Source organism: Protomyctophum bolini (assembly GCF_963924005.1).
Source record: "Protomyctophum bolini genome assembly, chromosome: 9".
Taxonomy (NCBI): Eukaryota; Metazoa; Chordata; class Actinopteri; order Myctophiformes; family Myctophidae; genus Protomyctophum; species Protomyctophum bolini.
Genome location: NC_137870.1, coordinates 36220639 through 36243172, shown reverse-complemented (window position 1 = coordinate 36243172; position 22534 = coordinate 36220639). Strand labels below are relative to the sequence as shown.

General features: G+C 43.5%; 1 protein-coding gene across 3 annotated transcripts in view; it reads right to left on the bottom strand.

Moving 5' to 3' along the window:
* The window catches only part of grik4 (glutamate receptor, ionotropic, kainate 4), a 197965-nt gene that overhangs the window by 104859 nt on the left and 70572 nt on the right, over positions 1 to 22534 (bottom strand). For all 3 annotated transcript variants that reach the window (XM_080772183.1, XM_080772184.1, XM_080772185.1), the window contains exon 2: positions 20364 to 20612. The gene's annotated coding sequence lies outside the window, so the exon portion shown is untranslated. The remainder of the gene's footprint in view (positions 1 to 20363; positions 20613 to 22534) is intronic.

Below are 22534 nucleotides of genomic sequence, written 5' to 3'. Positions count from 1 at the left end.
TGAGAGCTAAACAAGAGGCTAAAATTGTGTTCTTGTTTTGCTGTTTTACTATTTTATAAGAGGCTGCACCACAGATCCTGTTTTACATTTGGAGGCTGATATAAAAGTCATTAAATGTAATTTTCTTTTTCTTTGAGAAAAGTTGTTAAATCATCAAACACTACATGACTCACAAAGTCAACTTGTGAGTCATGAAATATCTCACCTTCAACTTTATTGAACAGGCCCTATGTGAAAATGTGAAAGAAATAAAGCAAACACAATCATCTTATCTAGCACTTTAGAAAGAATGGAGATAATTACTACAGCACACGCGTGCGCACACACGCACACACACACACACACACACACACACACACACACACACACACACACACACACACACACAGACAAAAATAGAAACACTGAACCAGTTTTATCCCTTTTATTTTATCACCTAATTGAAGGAAGATGAATATTGTGATTAATGAAGTATGCCTTTGTAAAGGTACAGCAGCGTACAATTATATAATTTCTCTATAGCTCCTCTGTAATGCCTGCGGTGATGTTCTGATCATATAAGAGATTTATGGATGCTCAAGTCTAGTTTATTCCCACTGCAATAGGATTACTTAAGACTTCTCTAGAAATGATGTAGTCAATGATTACAGCACCTGATCTGTGTTGAAGAGAAGAGAATATCACACACACACACACACACGCACACGCGCGCACACACACACACACATGAAAATGTGAAAGAAATAAAGCAAACACAATCATCTTATCTAGCACTTTAGAAAGAATGGAGATAATTACTACAGCACACGCACGCGCGCGAGCACACACACACACACACTCACTCACTCACGCGCGCACACGCGCGCACACACACACACACACACACACACACACACACACACACACACACACACACACACACACACACACACACACACACACACACACACACACACACACACACACGCACACCTTCACATCTGAGTATCTGAAATACATTTCAGAAAACAGCATATCTTCACTTCAGAATGACACTGATGCCCTGACAACTTCTCATTACCTGGACGAGTACGAGCTGTTCTCAACTAAAAATAACCAAACACATGCAAGCCAATAACAACTTGCCACTTCAACTCTGAAAATGGTTAATTTGCCCATTCGCTGTGAGCCTCACATCAGTAAGCCTGTCCTGAAATTGGGCCCTGAATGTCAGATATAATATATTTGACATTCAAACTAAACCAAACAAGAACAGCTATTTAATATTATTAAATACCGAAAAGGCTATTTGTGTTCCGTGAAACGACAAATATCCTACCATGGGATAAAAGGTCAACTTTTGTGAAGAACAGAGATTCAGGTAACTATGCTGTCATCTTCTGTCTACAGTATATGTTGTTTTCAGCTGAGGGCTCTAAGAATAGTGATTCCCCGTGCTGGGGGTAACAATTACTCAGATTACTTTTTCTGTTTTATCAAGTAATGTAGTGCGTTAGTTTCAAGTGATTGAAACCAGAAAGTAAACAGTTCAAGTAATTCATTCCTAAGTTATGTTTGTTAACATTATTTCCCTGTTGTTTATTTGTGCCACGCACACACGCACACACACACACGCACACACATTTGCAACGCATTTGCACTGTTTCTGTCCGTACTTCTTGAGAAGGCACGTGCATGAGAGAAGTGAAATGTGCAGTTCAGTCAAATAGCAAAACATTTGCTCTTTATGGATAACAGGGGGTTTTAAGACACACCTCCAGGTGCAAAGTTTAAGTTGGCTTTTGCGTCCTGCACTGGGATAGTTTTTGCATTTTGTGCTGGGGGAAGATATCATTTGCGTTTTGCGCTGAGGGAAGATATCATTTGCGTTTTGCGCTGTGGGAAGATATCATTTGCGTTTTGCGCTGGGGGAAGATATAATTTGCGTTTTGCGCTGTGGGAAGATATCATTTGCGTTTTGCGCTGGGGGAAGATATCATTTGCGTTTTGCGCTGAGGGAAGATATCATTTGCGTTTTGCGCTGTGGGAAGATATCATTTGCGTTTTGCGCTGGGGGAAGATATCATTTGCGTTTTGCGCTGAGGGAAGATATCATTTGCGTTTTGCGCTGTGGGAAGATATCATTTGCGTTTTGTGCTGGGGGAAGATATCATTTGCGTTTTGCGCTGGGGGAAGATATCATTTGCGTTTTGCGCAGGGGGAATAAGATATCATTTGCGTTTTGCGCTGTGGGAAGATATAATTTGCGTTTTGTGCTGAGGGAAGATATAATTTGTGTTTTGCGCTGGGGGAAGATCAACACGTACCTGTACACGTCGACCATGCAACCAGCAAGATCATTTGCGGGTTGCTTGGCCGTCGGTTGTGGTGGTGAAGAGGGGTTATGAAGGGGAAGATGAAGATGAAGGAAGTAGGACAGTAGGTCGGGGGATAAATCTCTGCTCTTGTGATCACATGCGGGTGATGAAGGACAGACTACAGGTGTGATGGTTGCATGCACAGTTGGCAAACTCTAGGGAGGTGACGATAGAAGCCAATGGAGTTGAAGAGGAGGGGAAGATGTTTAGACTCCTGTGCTTCCATTCTTTATCAAGAGATACCTGTCCTGGTTAGACGATGTGAAGTCTGTGCAAGTTGTGTGCGTGTGTGTGTGTGTGTGTGTGTGTGTGTGTGTGTGTGTGTGTGTGTGTGTGTGTGTGTGTGTGTGTGTGCTTGCATCCGTGCATGCGTGCGTGCGTGCATGCGTGTGCGTGTGAGTTGGTGAGAAAGAGAAAGGGCATGTTTTCTAATAGCTTCTTCTCTTAAGTTCCATGTCGAGTACCAGTCGGTACCACTGAACACAGTGTGTACTAAGCTGCACTGTGAGTTCTTACAGAGTGAAAGGAAAGAAATGGGCAGACAAATGACTAGTCTATTGCCTGAAAATCTCAAGTGAGCAGCCCAATGTTCACAGGGCCTGAAGGCAAAAATGATTACTATGGTACAGGAACTACACTCGAAACTGGGATTGACGTCTGTACGAACACAATTGGCCTGTGTTTGAGCTAGGGGAAGGTGATATTTGTCACTTCACATATTCCTATATGGGCTGAGGCAGCACCTGTCAACAGGGACTGTTGGTCAGGGGAAGTAGCACAAAGGCTCTACGTCCTCCCGGTGGGTGCTCTGGTACTGTAGGCCTGTAGGGCCCCTTTTCCACCAAAATAACTTTCCAACGACGAAAAGAAACTACACTCGACCCTCCGCAAAAATAAAATGATGAAGAGGCACAATAACGCCTTCACCTCCATCCCACCCTCCAGGACCATCAGCACCTTCTCTTATCTGTACTAGATGCTACCGTGACCGTGCTGTATGCAGCAGCAATACTGCAATAATACAATAATATATGATGTGATATACATGGTGCTTCCAGCTGAATACACAACATTCTTCCGCATAGTTTGTGTTCGCTTTAATTACACAGCGCAGCAGTACATCAGAGTCTCTCTGAACTCACATGCAGTCCTCAGGAAGGAGGCTAATTACTTCCTCTTTGCAACCAACCTGGCTCCATGTGCAAAAAAGTTAACTTATTGTGTCAACTGCAGTGTACCATGGTTATTATGCACATGTACATGTGCGCAAATGTGCACTGATATGCACATTTCTAGTATAGAACATCCCCAATGGTGTATTACCAATTAATTTACACAGACTTCCATCAATTGAGCCTGGCAAGCAACACCCTCCAGGAGTCAAGCCCCAGGTTCCATAATGGATGGGGCTCATTAGTCCAAAGGCACATCAAGGGCTTTTCACATGGGAACTAAGCAACATATGTGCCTAGTAATTCATTTTTAATTAGAGATGAACAGGAAGGTAGGGAGGATTGGGCAATCTGACACTTAGGGCCAAAAGCTGCCGTACTTCCGTGAAACGGACGTGTCCGTGCTTGCTTCTCTCCCACGCGCGACACAAGTTGAAATGTCTTTTTTTTCCCCCTCCTGCGTGACTAACTACTATCTACTCAAGTGGTCAATGCAGTGTGACCTTGCGCATCCAATCGAGAACACAATCGTTGTGTTAGTGTGACCTTAGGGTTAGGGTCAGGGTAAGGCTTAGTTATTCATTTGACAGACCATTGGTACTTGTTTCGTATTAGACTTGGACTAATGGCATAGCACCAATGGATGCACGTTGTGATGAAATAAACATTACCATCATTAGTATTACTACTATTATCCTGAAGTAGTGAAGCCCTGCAACACTACCTCTCCACAGCTACATATTACATATCTATGGGGGACTATACTGTATGTAAACACAGAATCCCAAAGCCATACTCAACTTTGTTCAAACTATACATACACAACCCAGTGGGCCTCAGCACGTGCTACACACAATACTATATTACACAATACTGTGCAAATATGTACGGAGCCCAGAGCCAGCAGCGCAGCCTGACAGACGCTTTCTGCTGCCTCTGTAATCTCAGGCACACGAGGCCGGTTACCACAGGGGTGAAGGAGACACTCAAGCCTGCCAGACGGGAGGCCAACTGACACATTAAAGCCTCTCTACCAGTTTCCACCACCACAGTGTGGTGAGTCAATTTGTGCTCTGCTCACTGTCTTCCTCTGGGGAGGACTTCTTCATCTTCAACCTCCTTCCTCTTCCTCTGTGGCCATCAGGGAGTATATATGGCCCAGCTATACCATCCCTGTCCTGCTCATCATGGCAAATGGTGTTGGTGGATGCGGGGACTGGTGTTGTAGTAAGTCTGGTCAAGTCTGGTCTTGAGTCCACATTTTTATTTACTACTGCCTCGCCCTTAATCTGATTTGGACTTGACTCGGCCTCGGACCAAATGACTCGGGACTCTTCCCCCAGGAGTCCACCTGAGTCACTATACAATTCAATGAAATCATTCTATTATACCCATATCAGAGCCCATTTACATTAACATGACTCCGCCAGATTGTGTTCCCTCTCCTACCTCAATCTGGTCTCTCTCAAGCGGAAACGATGAACCCAAACCAGTGGGGCAAAAAATCTGATATCTCCATAATAATTTGTGGCTGTGGCAGAGCTTCAATACGTCATCAGTCTCCCGATGATTGGTCTTGACTTGGATTTGCTTTAGGTGGACTCGATTTGCTATCGGGGGCCTAAATTCTGAATCCAGATACCTTAGCTCAGCTCCCTTGGAGTTCCTTTAACCTATTCTGGGCGGGAACCCCTTTTGGTGTTTTAAGCATTATCTTATACTTTGGCTATTGAAAAATAGCAAGCTCATGAGCTTGCAGGTCTGCTATTTTTGAAAAACCCGTGAAAATGCGGAAATATTGAGCACCACTGATATAAACATAGGTAGGCCTATTTCAGAAAACTCTCAGGATTTAAAATACTTTTTTTTACGTCAGGCGTAAACAACAGGCATTGCCTCGTTAGTACAAGATGACTGGATGAAGTAATTCATGCAGGATATACAGTCCTCACAGAATGCCACGGCATAGCTAGGATCCAGGCGAGACACGCACATGATCATGCCCATCTTCTGCGGGCATATGCACCCACAGCGTACAGGAGTTAAGTACTCTAGTCTTTGGTATGACTTGGCGCACTCTCTCTCTCTCTCTCCCTCTCCCCCTCCCTCAAACTGAAATTGAACGGTGAAGAGAACGGTGCAGTTTCACAGCAATGCTAGACGCGGAAGTGGGCACAGCTACACAACATGCCCGTATGGGGCACTGCCATGACCCCTGGCTGACTCAGTGCACCCCGCTGCGTCACACTGACAATGCAATATTTCACAACAGGGCTATACATCCGAGGATGTCAGCAGCTAGGCCTCGACACACAATACATCTTTTTTGACGACTTCTCAATAAGCTACTGTCCAAACTAAAAAGGTGACAGCATTTCAACACCAGCTCTCATGTCACATGGCAACAAAGCAACAGGCAACAAAATGCCTGCCTCTCGTATGCCTACTGTCATTATATTCACATATATTATTTTAGTCCTCTACACTCTACAGTAGGACTACTCAGTGGAAAACGAAAACAAAGCAACAACACCCCCCCCCCCCTCTCTCACTCACGCACACTTGCATACTACAACAGAATAAATAATATTCGAGGGTGGAATATAATATGAGCGAAAGAAAAACAATCTTGAAATCACTGTAAATTTAATCCGCGTGCATAAAAATAAAATCAAGGGAATTATTTTCGCAACTCAATTTGTGTGTGAGCTGCTAAGACACAGCTGTGTGAAAATTATCCCCAAAAGCAACAAAGCCGATTACCAGTTCTCTGTGGAAAGGAAATGGACACATCTCTGCTGGCAGAATGTTTTACCAAGGAGACCAGAAAGAATTGGCCTAAAGAGATACGGCCAATATACAGTAGGCCTTTTCACTTTTCAGAGTGGAACAATATTCAATTGTTGTGTTCTCACATTTTTTATGCTCTACATATATATACCGTACCGTATATATACCGGTACCATGGTTCCACATACCATGGGCCTTGTGAAGACGCACGCACGCGCATGCACGCGCACACACACATGCACACGCACACACACACACACACACACACACACACACACACACACACACACACAAGCCATGGCCTGACTCAAGAAGACAGATGCTGATTAGAGACGAGATGAACAGGGAGGGAAAATGTGAATCATTATATCTGACATGTTTTGCCTGCAGCCGTCGACCTCATGTTTGTCAGGACTCTGGAGGAGGCGACAAGACTGGAAGGATCATGAAGGATGAGCACTGCCTCATTATACACTATGTGACATGCACACTTTGGCATGAACGCATGCACACAGATAAACAAATGCCACATAAAGCCAGTGTTAGGTTAAGGACATAACTCATTGCTTGCAATGATGATGCAATATGACAATATTAATAGGGCTGTATTTTGAGTGTCTTAAGTACCAGGTCTTATTACTTAACTTAAGACCTGGAAGCGTGGTCAATGCTCTTTGGCCACTCAGAATAGCCAAATGGCATTCATCACGCCTCCGGGTCTTAAGTCAAGTAATGAGACTAATCTCTCAAGAATAGATTCTGAGCTGCGAAAAACAAACAGTAGAGGGCACTGTTTTTCCTTTGTTTTGCCAGATTGATATGAGAATAACGAGTTCTGATTACATACCATTCAATACATCGATTGCATCTACTCTAATCCATGTCTAGTCACACATTCTGCAGTTCCCTGTCAGTAAAATGCATAGTCGTAAAGTATCCAACATGAGTCATTGTATTGGTGTATACTGTTCTTGGCTAAAGCTTTATTTGTCTCCTCCAACTGAAAAAAATGCTTTGCCAGTAAAGACAGGCTTCTAATGCAGGGGCTCTGGAACCAAAGGAGAAGAGGAGAGATGTAGAAACAAAATCGATAGCACGATAGGGATCAGGACCCATGTGTTTAGTTTGTATGTGAATGTGTTCTTGTGTGCAGGCATATTCACATGTGCAGTATAGCTGCCTGAGCTGTATAACATGCCCTCCTGCCCTGCCTTTGATTTGTCCCTTCCTAAGAGATTCCAGACAAACTGAAGCTGAGCTAATAATGCAGGCCAGGCTGAGGCAGGTTGAGCAGAGCTGCATGGTTACCACCTACACACAGTCACTGCTGCTTTCTCTGCTCACTTCTTATCGCCTCAACAGCCTCTCACAGCTTCCCACACCCTCACCTCCAATACTGCACTTTCTACCTTGAGTAATAGTTCCATTAACTGCATGGCGGCAGGAGGGACATACTGTATATACCCCCAGAAACTTGTATCAGCATCAGTCTTCTTACTGTAACAAGTAAATACCCATTGGCATCACATTCTTTCAGGAACGTTGTCATGTTGCATACAACAGCACATACGGTATATGGCAGTATGGCACTGTCTGTATGTCTGGAAGAATACACAGTGATTCTGTGCCACAAGAGAGAGAGACACGAGAGGCAAGGCAACAGTAATGAGATCTCAAGCATCCTGGCCAACTGGTCTGTCCCAAACCTCTACACAGAGAACCACCAGAGACACGTGTGTGTGTGTGTGTGTGTGTGTGTGTGTGTGTGTGTGTGTGTGTGTGTGTGTGTGTGTGTGTGTGTGTGTGTGTGTGTGTGTGTGTGTGTGTGTGTGTGTGTGTGTGTGTGAGAGATAGAGAGGGAGAGAGAGAGAGAGAGAGAGAGAGAGAGAGCATATCTGAGCATCTGTGCAATGTAGTGTGCGTGCATGTTACAAGACGAAATGCTCAGGTTAAGCTATGTGGAAATCAAACAGTGCTCCATACCAGATTGAGCTCATATGAATGAGTGGCTGCATAAAAAGCCATCCTCTGAATATCTTTCTTTTCACTCAGATGGGGATTTTGTTTAATCATCTGGCATTAGCACATTCAGATTGCACATTAAATGTCAGCACATTCAGATTGGGCTCATTCAGATTCCATATATTTAGATTCAGCACACTCTGTGCTCATCACACTATAACCAAGAATCTTTGGCTATAGCTATTTAACAACAGCTGTGTTTTTGGGTCCCAAATTCGAACGATTATGAATGAATGACAATGGCATCAAGTTATATCGCATATAAATTCAAGTCAGCAGGTTTTCCTCATGGTTTCTGTTCCACATAAATCAGCCTGATCAGGTCTAGAGCCCACGTACAATATGCAATATCCGGTAATTTGCACACACACAAAATGCTGAAACCACTTCCATATCAAACCCAGCAACAAATTGAATTGATCCCGATCTAAAGCTGGCATGGTGCCCCAAAGTCCTAAAAGCTTTCTACAGAGGCACCACAGAGGAGCACCCTGACTGGCTGCTTCACTGCCTGGTATGGCAGCTGCACCGACCGCAACCGCAAAGCAATGCAGAGGGTTGTGCGGACAGCCGAATGCATCGGCGGATGTGATCTCCCCCCATCGAAGCCCTGTACGATGATCGTTGTGTCAGCAAAGCCTGTGGAATTATGTTCTCTATGTTCTTAAAACAAGCACACTAAATTGATAGGCAGTGTTGGTACTTGGTATGGATTAGAGACATGCAGATTTAGCCCCAGTTAGGGTGGATTTACTGTAGGTCAATGAAATGTATTATAAATTAATATTGGATAAACCGTGGGTGAAATAATGCAGGTAATAAATCTATCTATAGGCTTTTAATATGACATCATTTTCCATCTAGCACAAAAAATTAGCCGCCTATACACGTTGCCTTGGGTCCTTAACATACAAAACAACACAACTAACTAACTAGTTAGTTAGGCAGTAGTGAGAGAGAAACTGGGGGGACACATGCTTTCCTATACAGTCACGGAGCTCTGAATCTGTCTTGGAAGATTAGCATTACAGTGATGTTAGACAAAATATTGTTAGTAAAGTCAGCTTTCTATGAGAAATCAAGTTGCACAGACTGTTTTCATGCAAGCATATCCACCCTTTGGGAATGTATTTGCATGGTTCATATTAATATCCTGTCCTAGTAATAGATTAATGCGCTGATGCGTTAATAAGATGTGATGACGTATGTATGAATGGCTGGACTTTTGAGAAAGCATCTTCTATTTAGTTTGAAGTGACGTGCTCAATGATCTATGAAGCTTGTCAGACCCTGCATGGATGGCTGAGTTGAGTCTTGCATACTGTATGTCCTTGAGAGCAGGTGTACTGTGTTGGATGGCTGCCTGGATTCCTTTCCACTCCTACAAACCGTAGGAGCTGCCAACTGCAGACACATGCACACCTGTGTTGTCATCTAGAGAATGTCACTGAGGCTTGCTCTTACAATACAATATGATGTACAAGCTGACATATGTATCAAAAGTATTAAAATATTTAAGTACAGTACAAATTAAGTTATTGTATTGTACTGTACCATTTCTGGCCTATATAATCCATTTTACATTGTGTTCCTGCAGAGCATTTGTTCAGGGAATTCTCTGAAGCATTGTACAGTGTATCGTCTCCTCATTATATACAAACAAAACTATTACTTTTCTCAGGATTCAAATTCAAACAAAGGACTGGAGGCTCCTTGTGTCCACCACTGCTGGTTAAATAATTATTGGCTTAGGAATGCGACAAAAACCCCAAAAGAGTCCATGGGCCCATGGGGTGAATAATCCATTTTTATTTATTTATTTATAGATAACTAGCCAATCCCTTTAAATATATCGCTGTTGCAAATATTTGCTAGAAACTACTGTTTCTCTGATACTGTGCTGATATGGTTTCATAACTACCGAAAATATTGTGCACATTTAAAACCCTGCTCATATACAAACACCACAGGTATTTACGTCAGTTCAAACATTGATACAGTACATCAATCAAAAGTTGTTTTGCTCCATCCAGTTTCATACACATGGGAGAAAAGCCGAATGTGGATCTGACGGAGTGGCGAAGTGCAGTGTGGGCGACATGTTCCACACTGTTCAGGGTTGTTCCATTGAAGTCTTACTTCAAAAGCTATGAACCACATTATGTGGGAGTGTTTTGCCCATTATACTCTCTCTGCATAACAGTTATTCATCCTCCAAACATTACCATCTATGACAATAGGAGAATTCTTTTTTTTTGTTTGGTATCCAATTGAGGAACTAGCAGGTGTCTTTAAGGTGATAAACAAATCCTTAAATATTACAAAAGAGGCTGCAATCAGCCCCAAGCAGCTGTGAGGAGGATGATAGGAATGCTGTGAGGCCCACATCCATTTGGACAGAACTTTAGTTTGGTTCCGTTGTGCTCAACAGTGTGAAGGAAATATTATTCAAAGCCTTCCTCAGAGATGTCTCTGCTTGCTTGGTGAAAGGGAATTTATTTAGACAGGATGTTAAAAAGACGAGGATTAAAAAGGTACCATGTAAACTGCGCACGCACGCGCACGCACACGCACACGCACACGCACACACACACACACACACACACACACACACACACACACACACACACACAATACAAACTGTGCCAACACAAACATAAATTATCTTTATTGTTAATGGTATTTCATGTTTGTGTTAGGGACAAGATTTGACGTAAACATTGAACTAAAAACAAACCTGTATATAGGAGGCTAGCGCCCCTCAAAAAGAGGAGTGTGACTCTTATCTTTTCACTGAGTCAAAGCAAAGCATCACGGCATCTTGCCAAGTCAACACTCTTCCCACTCATTTAGACACTGGAGTTCATGGCCATCCATTCTGGCTTAAAGCATTTAGGCCTGACCTCAAAATTAAAAAGGAATCTTCTAAATCCTCCAGTTTTCTGAAATAAATATTTTCACAACTTTTCAAAAATAGCAGACCTACAAGCTCGTAGCTATGAGCTTGTAAGATCTGCTATATTTCAATAGCTAAATTATAACAATGTTTAAAACACCAAAAGGGGTTCCCGCCCAAAATGGGTTAAAGCGTTGGCTATGCGGTTACACAGCGTACCTTTTCCTTTCTGACCTCTCCAGCTTGGTACTGTACGTAGTTCATAACATCGTGATCAAAACGAATGCCACAGAGACGTTCTAGCCCTTTGAAAACCAGCACCCTATATGAGATCGACCTGTATGTAATACTTTACAGCTTATAGGATTAAGATACATTCAATATTGATGTTTGACTTGGGAGCGCTGACAGGAAATCACTGCAGTCCCACAGGTTATTATATTTTCATTCTGACTCATATTAAAGATGGAGTGCCGTGATCCCTCCCTCGCTAAAACATGATCTGAATCCATTCCAGGCATTAGTTTTGCACGAAAAACACTCGCTAAATTCATCCATACGTATATCCACCCAAATGTGCTGACCTCATCACATTTGTGATGACGGCTATGGCCGTTTTCCTCCCAAGGAGTGTATTTTGTGCAAAACTAATGCTTGGAATGGATTCAGAAACATGAAAACCCCCTAGTTTCATATGTCACATGATACTTAAAGAATGATGACGTTTGGACTTTTTTTTGCCTTATACAGTATAGGATGTTAATGGTATGGTCACATATTATGCTAATAACTCAAATTTCTCACACGCACACACACACACGCACGCGCGCGCACACGCACACACACACACACACACACACACACACACACACACACACACACACACACACACACACACACACACACACACACACACACACACACACACACACACACACACACACACACACATCCCCAGGGATCTCCATCTGTCTGTCTGTCTATCTGTCTGTTATATCCATATGGATATGCGTGTCATAGCCACATTGTGCAGTTGGCTACAGGTTGCATATGGTATGTATTACTTTTTGAGAACCCATTTTTGTAACGATACCAGGACGGGAACCACTTTTGGGGTAGTTGTTGATATGTACAGTATATAACATTATATCTATGGACATCTCTGTATCCGTCTGCTCTATGTTATGCCCATATATGGAGATACTGGTGTCAGCAGTATCTCCAGCAGACTCAGTCTATATAAGCCTGTACATGGTCAGTCTATGTAAGATATTGCACACTTGTGTTGTACAGGTACAGACAGACAGGCTACCAAACTCCACCTCCGCACCCGCGACAACAGCTTACAGGCAGGATCCATGTTCACTCACACAGGCCCACAACAACCTACAGCCTCACGCTACAACTATGCCGGCACAGCCACCGGCACGCTGGGTGGGAGCTCCTTCCCCAACACACTAGCACCCGGTATCGGCTTGGGTGGGTCTGACATCAGCGCCTCCTCTATGATGAACAGAAACAGATCGTCCGGAGCCAATCCACAGGACAGTAAAGCTTTGAAAGATGAGAAGCTGCCGTCACACATCGTTCAGGATGTGGAGAATTTCCAAATGTTTGTGAAGGAGCAGAAGCGGTTTCAGGAAGAAATGAGCAGGATGTCTTCTAAGGCCATGGAGAAGGTCCAGGATGATATCAAGAACGTCAGACTGCTGCTGTCTGTCAGCACCAATGACCTAAAGCGCCAGGAGCAGGCCATTGGCAAACTGAGGCGGGAGACGACACAGGAGTGGAGGAACGCCGATATTGCAATGCGGACGTGTGACGGACTCCAGCATGAGAGCTCAGCTCCATCGGATTATTTCTGCAGACTGGTGGAGCAGTTTGAGGTGCAGTTGAAGCAGTACAGGCAGCAAATAGAAGACCTGGAGACCCACATGGCAACACAAAGCAGCGTTTCTCATATCACCCCCCAGGACCTGTCCGTGGCCATGCAGAAGTTGTACCAGGCATTCGTAATGCAGGCTGCCCAGCTCCAGTCAGTGCACGAGAACGTCAAGACTTTGAAGCATGAGTACCTGACCTACCGACGGGCATCCCTGGGTGACTCCACTGACGTGTTCGAGTCCAGGCGGGCATCGAACAGGAAGTGGCAGAGTGCAGCGTGTGCCACCGCCGGGCCCGCCCCCTTCTCCAGCACGCCCAATGCCACGGCGGTTGCCATGGCAACCATGTCGACCCAGCAGCCGCCGCCACCGGTGGCAGCCATGTTGACCCAGCAGCAGCCGCCATCGTTTTCAGGTCTTCCCACCTTCAAGTTCAATTAGTCAATAGCCAATCATTACTACAAACAGCAACAGACCACAATGGCCAGACAACAGAACAGCAGAATAACTTGAGACTGACCGAGTCGACCTGTGTCTGTCTCATGATGCAGCCGCAGTGGGTGCCCCTCACTTTACACAAGTGCAATTCATATAATTATTTTCGGTTGCTTATAACCTTAGCTCAAATATGAAGATGGATGACTGTCATCATAGATTACTGACATCATAGACTGGCCACTTGGAAGTGACACCTTTACTCTATTTGACTGTTGTTCCTGTTGGCATGTATGGTGAGCTTTCTTTCTAGAAGAGGGCCTGTCACACAGACTGGCTAGAGCTTTCTAGAAGGCTAGCTGCTTGTGTTTCTAGAAGAGGGCCTGTCACACAGACTGGCTATAGCTGCTTGTGTATGGTGAGCTTTCTAGAAGAGGGCCTGTCACACAGACTGCCTAGCTGCTTGTGTTTCTGTAGATAATCTTGGGCTGGCGGATCAGTGCCACATTTCTTGTGTACACTGCCAGCAGGCCAAGGAAGTAAAAAGGAGTGTGCGGGAGATTTATCACATTCTGTAAATGCATATTCTCAGAGGCACATTATTGTGTCCCTTAATTTTTGGGCAAGACTGATGTCATATACATCAACATGACATCCCTCTTTCGCACGCACACACACGCACACACACACACACACACACACACACACACACACACACACACACACACACACACACTCTCTAACCTACGCACCATGGGTGACCGGGCTTTCTGCTCGGTCGCCCCTGAACTGTGGAACGCTCTCCCCTCCCACCTGAGAGCCCCACAGTCGGGGTTTTAAGAGAGGACTCAAAACTATCCTTTTTACTAAAGCATTTTTATAGCCTTGCCCTTATGTTTTAAATGTTCCTGTTCTTTTAGATGTTTTTAATGGTGTGTTGTTTCTTTTGCTTTTATTCACTGCTGTAGCACTTTGAGATTCTAGAGAATGTAAAGTGCGTTATAAATAAAATCCATTATTATTATTATTATTAGACTTGACTGCCACATGATGTCAGGGGGCATACACAAAGCCAGGTTTTGGAGCAAATAAATCGTGTGAAGTGAGGGGAGCATCAATTCTTTATACAAACAGAGTATTCTATGTTAGTTCAAAGTGCTCTAAACAAACATGACAAAGTCCATATTTGGTAGTATTCTGTTTGTTTTAAAGTGCTCAAAACAAACATTTAAAAAGTCGACTTGGCTTTCATATATGATATAATTTCCGAAAGCAAGACTTTGGCCGTCAAAAAATAAATAAAAACTATTAAAATAGAAAACTTGTTCCTCTGAGCACAGGTCTCCGCCAGGTCAGGTAGGTTATTGCGGGCTCCTGGTGGCACTATAGGGCATAGCAGTGGCGACCATTTTGTGGTTCCACAAAAAAATAGACCATTAATTTGGAACCTGAGGGTACGTCCTTTCATTCTGACAGTTAATACACCGAGGGCACGTCCTTTAATTCTGACAGCTAATACACCCAAAGGTACGTCCTTTCATTCTGACAGTTAATACACCCAAAGGTACGTCCTTTCATTCTGACAGCTAATACACCCAAAGGTACGTCCTTTCATTCTGACAGCTAATACACCCAAAGGTACGTCCTTTCATTCTGACAGTTAATACACCCAAAGGTACGTCCTTTCATTCTGACAGTTAATACACCCAAAGGTACGTCCTTTCATTCTGACAGTTAATACACCCAAAGGTACGTCCTTTCATTCTGACAGTTAATACACCCAAAGGTACGTCCTTTCATTCTGACAGTTAATACACCCAAAGGTACGTCCTTTCATTCTGACAGCTAATACACCCAAAGGTACGTCCTTTCATTCTGACAGTTAATACACCCAAAGGTACGTCCTTTCATTCTGACAGTTAATACACCCAAAGGTACGTCCTTTCATTCTGACAGTTAATACACCCAAAGGTACGTCCTTTCATTCTGACAGCTAATACACCCGATGGTACGTCCTTTCATTCTGACAGCTAATACACCTGAGGGTAAGTCCTTTCATTCTGACAGCTAATACACCTGAGGGTAAGTCCTTTCATTCTGACAGCCAATACACCGAGGGTACGTCCTTTCATTCTGACAGCTAATACACCCGATGGTACGTCCTTTCATTCTGACAGCTAATACACCCAAGGGTACGTCCTTTCATTCTGACAGCCAATACACCGAGGGTACGTCCTTTCATTCTGACAGCCAATACACCGAGGGTACGTCCTTTCATTCTGACAGCTAATACACCCGATGGTACGTCCTTTCATTCTGACAGTTAATACACCCAAGGGTACGTCCTTTCATTCTGACAGCTAATACACCCAAGGGTACGTCCTTTCATTCTGACAGCTAATACACCCGATGGTACGTCCTTTCATTCTGACAGCTAATACACCCAAGGGTACGTCCTTTCATTCTGACAGCTATTTGACCAGAGGGTACGTACTTTCCAGCATGGAAACATCTCCACTAGCCCACAGCTTGCAATGTGCAGGTATTTCATAATCTACTAACTAGTAGACGTTTTCCACATCAACTGACCTGAAAGTAACTGGACTGAAAGATGACAGGATTTTATAACAGACAAAGCAGAGCCAACACTCTGGAAACTTTTTTTATTTGTTTAAGATGTTTAATTAGTCCCTGCTGCAGCCATCAATTATTATATTTAATAATAAATGTTTAAATTCACTCTGCGTTTCAGAACAATCATAAATTCTGCTGTTTAGAGTAATTGTACACCAACCTAGAACTGTAAGTCCATTTGTTAGCGCTGGTAGTGGTAAGTGCAATCAAATCCAAACAAATATTTTATTCTCTCTTGCACACACGCACGCACACACGCACTCACACACTCACGTGTGTGTGTGTGTGTGTGTGTGTGTGTGTGTCTGTTTTCAGAGAGAGAGAGAGAGAGAGAGAGAGAGAGAGAGAGAAATGTGTCTGTTTTCAGAGAGAGAGAGAGAGAGAGAGAGAGAGAGAGAGAGAAATGTATCAAAGGGATCTCTGTTGTCTTTGTTCCCATGAAACTTTGGAGCTGAAGGACATTGTGAACAATGGAAGGTAAGTTGTATTATACTTGACCTGTATAATCACATCTTGTAATCACAGCATTTTCAATTTGTGAACAGAGGAGAATAATGGCTATTTGTCACCATGCTGTGTGCAAATTTAGTAGGTAGGTCATAACCCGCCTGTCCCACCCGCCACGGGAGCCAGCCCGCATCACCCCGCCCCGCAAAACAATATATTAATCAACGACCTGCCCGCCCCGCGGCCCGCGAAAACAAAAAGTAGCCTAACGATCGGCTTTTCAACACCCAGCAAGCCCAGTGCATTCAATTGCTTTGGAGAGAGAGAGGGGAGGGAGGAGGCAGGCCCGGCAGGGACGTGCAGAGGGAATTTGAAGGGCAGGGGCTGTCAGTCAGAAAGTTTGTGTGGTCGAAACTTGTGAAATGACACTGGGCTACTGTATGAAAAACTCGTTATGAGAGAGAGAGAGAGATAGAGAGAGATACGAGAGAGAGGTGACATCGTCCCTCTTTCCTGTGTGAGTCGTAACAAATTATTTGAATGAACAGTATAACACTTACACGTGACATGACATACTATCTGTCTCGGAACGGTTCACTTAGCCTCTCTACAAGCCCACAACGCGATCTGCTATAATTCTGTGTGTGCGCACTGTGAAAACCTTGGTTCCGAGTGATTTAGGTAATTCGGATCCGGACCACTTGTACAGTTCAGCCGCCCTATACTATTTCCTTCTGGAGGGGCCCGTGGGTTAGTCATGTACACATCGTAGTAGAATGTTACTACTATTACTACTACTTTAATGTGCAGGCTTCACACCAATGTCCATCGTTGAGCTATTACACCTGCTGATCCCTATACATCTGATATATCCGCGAGGCGATCACCCACGCCTGATAAATGGATTTATGAGGCTCCAAAAGATAATCCCACATTGCGGTGGCAATCAAGCCCTTCCATCATTTAGGCTGGAAAGCCTCTTATATGATAATAGAGAATAATACAAAATGTCTTGGTGTGTGACACATCCTTATACCAACTCCAAAGATAATAGACTTGGGCGTTTAATCCATTTTAAACAAGGGGGATCAAAGGGGGAAAGTAGCACGCCACTTGACTGATATCAGGTTTCCATGGTGATCAGCCGGGGTGGCGATGAGCCTTAGCTGACCACATTAAAGGACTTGAGCTTCAAAGCACCGACACTCAAGGACTGATTGTCAACCAGAAGCAGAACAACTTCTGTAATATTTGGGATAAAAGCTTGAAAAGCCATTTGGGCGGTAAGGTAACGATAACAAAGAAAGAGAATTCCATAGAGGAAGAGTGTAAACTTGTCTCGTGCAGTAGAGTACCCCTACTATACTGCAAGAGACAAGTTTACACTCTTCCTTTGGTGGGGGGATGGCTTTCATGATTTTATCTTGGTGTCAGACAGACAGACAGACAGACACGCTTTCCCCTGGAGGAAATCATACCCTCACATCATTACACAACTGGACGCCATGGGCTCTGACATCAATTCATTGGTGTCCTGAACATGCAGCTGGGCCATTTTCCTCACCCTGAGGAAACATGACATATTGGGTTTGACGTGCTGGAAGCTTTCCTTTTAGTGACTTGTCAGCACAGTGGATGTCAAACTATGATGGTGACATCACCGACCACAATGACAGCACAGTGGATGTGAAACTATGATGGTGACCAGTGTTGCTATGTCTGCTTATTATAAGCGACTTTGGGCTTGTTTTTCTGTGAAGTGGCTTATAAATTTTGGTAGTGGGCTGGGCTTACTTTTAAATTATATTTGCTCATTTGGGCTTGTTTCCTAATAAATTATATGTGTGATGTATCTAATATAATTGAAAATGGTCGTTTTTGCAGATGACACAAGAGTTATTGGACGTGGTAACTTCTGAATTATCCAAGTTAAAAAGTATTTTCACATGTTCAAGAATGGTTCCAGTATCAGACTTTCATTAATAACTCTGTTAGTAATCAACAAGAAACAATTAGCGTCCACCAAAGAGTAATGACAGTGACCACGAGCTGCCTTCGTCATAATTCAACCTCTTCATCTTCCCTGCCTGTACCATCAGAGAGGTATCAACAGAACCAGCAAGCAAAGTGGATCCATCCATCAAAGTTGTTCAACACAGTGACAGCAGCCGGGCTCTGCTTGATGCTGACTGGTAGACCGTCCCACCCTAAATGCACTTGGAGAACATCTACAGAAGATGAAGTAATACCACCCTTCACTACACACTAGTGGAGTGTACAGTTACAGTGCAGGTTTCAAAAGAAAGGAGACCATAGTGTGGTAGTTAGGGATGCACCGATGTGACATTTCTGGCCGATACAATACCTGATGTCAACATTGCTGTTATGGTCGATATCCGAAATTTACCGATATAATATCTGTATGAAAAGAAAAAGACAGGGGCCCTATATTACGCCCTGCCTTACCCACTTGCACTTCTCACAACCTGTGAATTACGCATTTAGCAGCTTCCAGTATCTGTAAACGGTATCTTGCGACTATACATTATGCCGACTCCTTTATTTGCGTCTGGAGGTATGCCCGTGGGGCAGTGGGCGTGTTGATGCACTTTCCCTAAAGCGCATTAAAAAAGGACATAAAGCGGGTCCTAAGACCACCCGCTATGCCAATTCTGTTGGATAGAACGCGCACCTGTAATGGACCCGTCGGGAGTGGAGCTGCCTGGACACAGCAGAACATTCACAGGTCTCGTCCCCTCCGTTAATTCGATCATTGTGCATGAAATACTGAATGGATTAGGTGATGTGTTTCACATAGAGCTGAAACACTGAATGGATTAGGTGATGTGTTTCACATAGAGCTGAAACACTGAATGGATTAGGTGATGTGTTTCACATAGAGCTGCGGGGCTCAATTCAGCCAGCTCTTTTTTTGGAGGACTTGAAGTTGACAGTGGAGCTAATGGATTTAGGCTTGAAGGTAACCCATTCCATTTACTGTGGCTGCAGTATAATAAATGTATACACAAAAACAAAAATTGGAAAACATTCCAAGGCTGAAGTGTATTGTGCTGAGAGTATACAAATGAGCATGGCATCAGAGCATCAGAACGTCCTACATCTCATGAGCCAGGACTTGTGCTTCACTTCACCCAAGCATTTTCAGCTGTCAACATAACACTTAGGATTTGTATGGGCCCCAAGTGTTTTGAAAGCAGCCAGACCCACTCCAGTTATTCTTTCTATTTTTCATTTTTGTGGTAAAAATAATGAATTGCATTTTTACTTTTCCAAGTGCTCAAAGCACAATGGTTCATGCAATTATACATCGGTAGGTGAAGCGGCGAACAGTCGACGCCAGCGTCCTCACTTCCCACATTCACACAATGGTGGCCAGCTCACACCGACCAACTCATTGGAGGCAATGTAGGGTTCAGTGTCTTGCCCAAGGACACTTAGACATGTGGACAGGAGGAGCTAGGATTCGAACCACCGACCCAGGGATCATTGGACGACCTGCTCTACCTCATGAGCCACAGCTGCCCAGAGGCTTATGGTGTTGGTACTGACAGGCCTCAGTGTCCAATGTTACAGGATTGTTACAGAATCACACTCATTGTTCCTTCCCCCTTTCTATCCATGTTGTCTTTGTTTCTGCTCTCCTCTCTCCTAAAAGTACTCTCACTTCAGTTCTTCTCCGAGCAGCTGATTAGCAAACATTTCCTACCTTTGATCTCCTGGGGTGTCCTAGTCCATCTTGAAGCAGAGGTCGTCGGCTGTAGGTGGGTGAGGAGGCCACTTAGCTGCTATACACTTCTCTTCATCTCATAGTATGTATAAGTGTGCATGTGCGCACATACGCACACACACACACACACACACACACACACACTCACACACACACACGCACGCACACTCACACACACACGCACACGCACACGCACACACACACACACGTGTGCTGGGTTTCGGTGCACTGAAAGAGAAGACGAGAAAATGTAGAGATAATTAATTAAAAATCCTTCTGAGACATCACATGAATGCAATTCATACACATCAATGTCTCCTTTCGTCCATATAGTCCCAATCCACACTTTTAAGAATCTGCATAATGGCAATTTTGCATGGAAAGTGACTGGCGCGCCTAGTAATTCATTTTCAATGAGAGGCAAGCGTTCATGTAGGAGGTCATGACAAGCTGAAGCTGTGGAATTGTCAAGTTCATGCTTATCTCAAGTACAACCCGCCCACGTCAAAAGCGGAATTGTGTTGAAAGTTGAAATTGAAACGCATCTATTCACATATAGTTCAGTGTGACCGTGCATTTATTTTACTCTATGCAGTGTGTCTGTCCGTCAGTATATCCGTCATATAGTGCACATTATAAACAATTTTCAGATCTCATCAGCATTCAAAACAATGCAAAGACAATGTCCACAGTAAACAAGAAATAAATGTCACTTTCGAGATGAGCATTAATCTCATGCCATTTTATGGACACCCTTACTCAGAGGAAAATTAAAGTCCTATATAATCGGATGCCAAAATGCACAACCACACACTGTGATTTGGCCTTAATCAGGAGTTCTTCCCACTGAGTAATTGCACACTCATATGTTTTACAGTTTTTATTTACTCATTTATCGCAGTGATTTAAGACCTGAAGGAGACAGACAGACTGGTGGACCAGCTTATGAATACACACTATTTCTGAATGCGACCTGATGCCGTTTCGGTTTAGATACTGTACCTAATTAAAATTACATATAATGCACATAATTGGAAAACAAGTGATCAGTCGTGTGTCTTCTTTTATATTCTTCAACCGATTATTTGACAAGGTTGCAATCATTCCCTACCGTCATTTTGAGTACATTGTTCATCATAGCTATGATCAAAACACTTTAGTGTAAACAATAAGGTCCCTGTCGGCTCTGTGCTTTGGTTCCTTTGTCCCTGAATAAACTCCAGTGTGAGTTCTACTAACTAAACAGTGTTTGGCAGCTGATTACACTCCTTCAGCAACAATGTAGATCAATCACAGTGACAGCTTGTGGTGGCGTTTTAGCTTGCACTGATTGGTCAACTGCATGGCAATTGGCAACTGTACCATATAACCTTCTCTGCCCTTGTGCCACTCCCCTCCACCAGGGCAAAACAGCTTGGAATGTAATGTGGTCAATATAAAGCATAATTAACGAACAATTCGTAATGAATGAGGGGTAAGAATAATTGCCCGTTATCTAAAAAGTTAGATAACGTGTGCTCAATGTGTTCACCAAAAAAAACAAGCGCACATATTTAGTTAACATTTTTAAGTTCTGCCGTGATTAGAAGTGTAATGTGTTTCTACATGTGAATGTCATTATGTATGAAAAACCAATTGTTTCGGTTGGAGAAGATCTTAGGCACCAGTCTCACTACATAGCTTCAGGACACATTTTAAAATATACACAACCACTGCACTGTGAAATGTACTTCATGCATTTCAGTATGCAAAGTGGGAGAGTATAGCCTCTGGGCTTCTCTATTGAGGCTATAACTTTTTTTTACGCTCAAGATACTAATTCTGTATTGTGAATGTTGCAATATGTCTGGCCATGTGGACTGAGTAAACCTAACAAACTGGACAAATGAATGAATGAATGAATGAATGAATGAATAAATACATTCTTGATTATTGGTTCTAATTTGACCAACAGTCCAACACCACCGCTCAAGAAGCAGGCAGTGCCAGGGTTGGCCCCATCCTCAGTTGGCTGGCTCCCTGACTTCCAGCACGCAGAATCTTATCCAATCCGCCTCCTGCAACGGTTGTTCTTGCAATTTGCATATATCCCTGCATGTTGTCATGTATGTATCTATACTATTCCGTTTCCTCCTCTATACAGTTTGTGC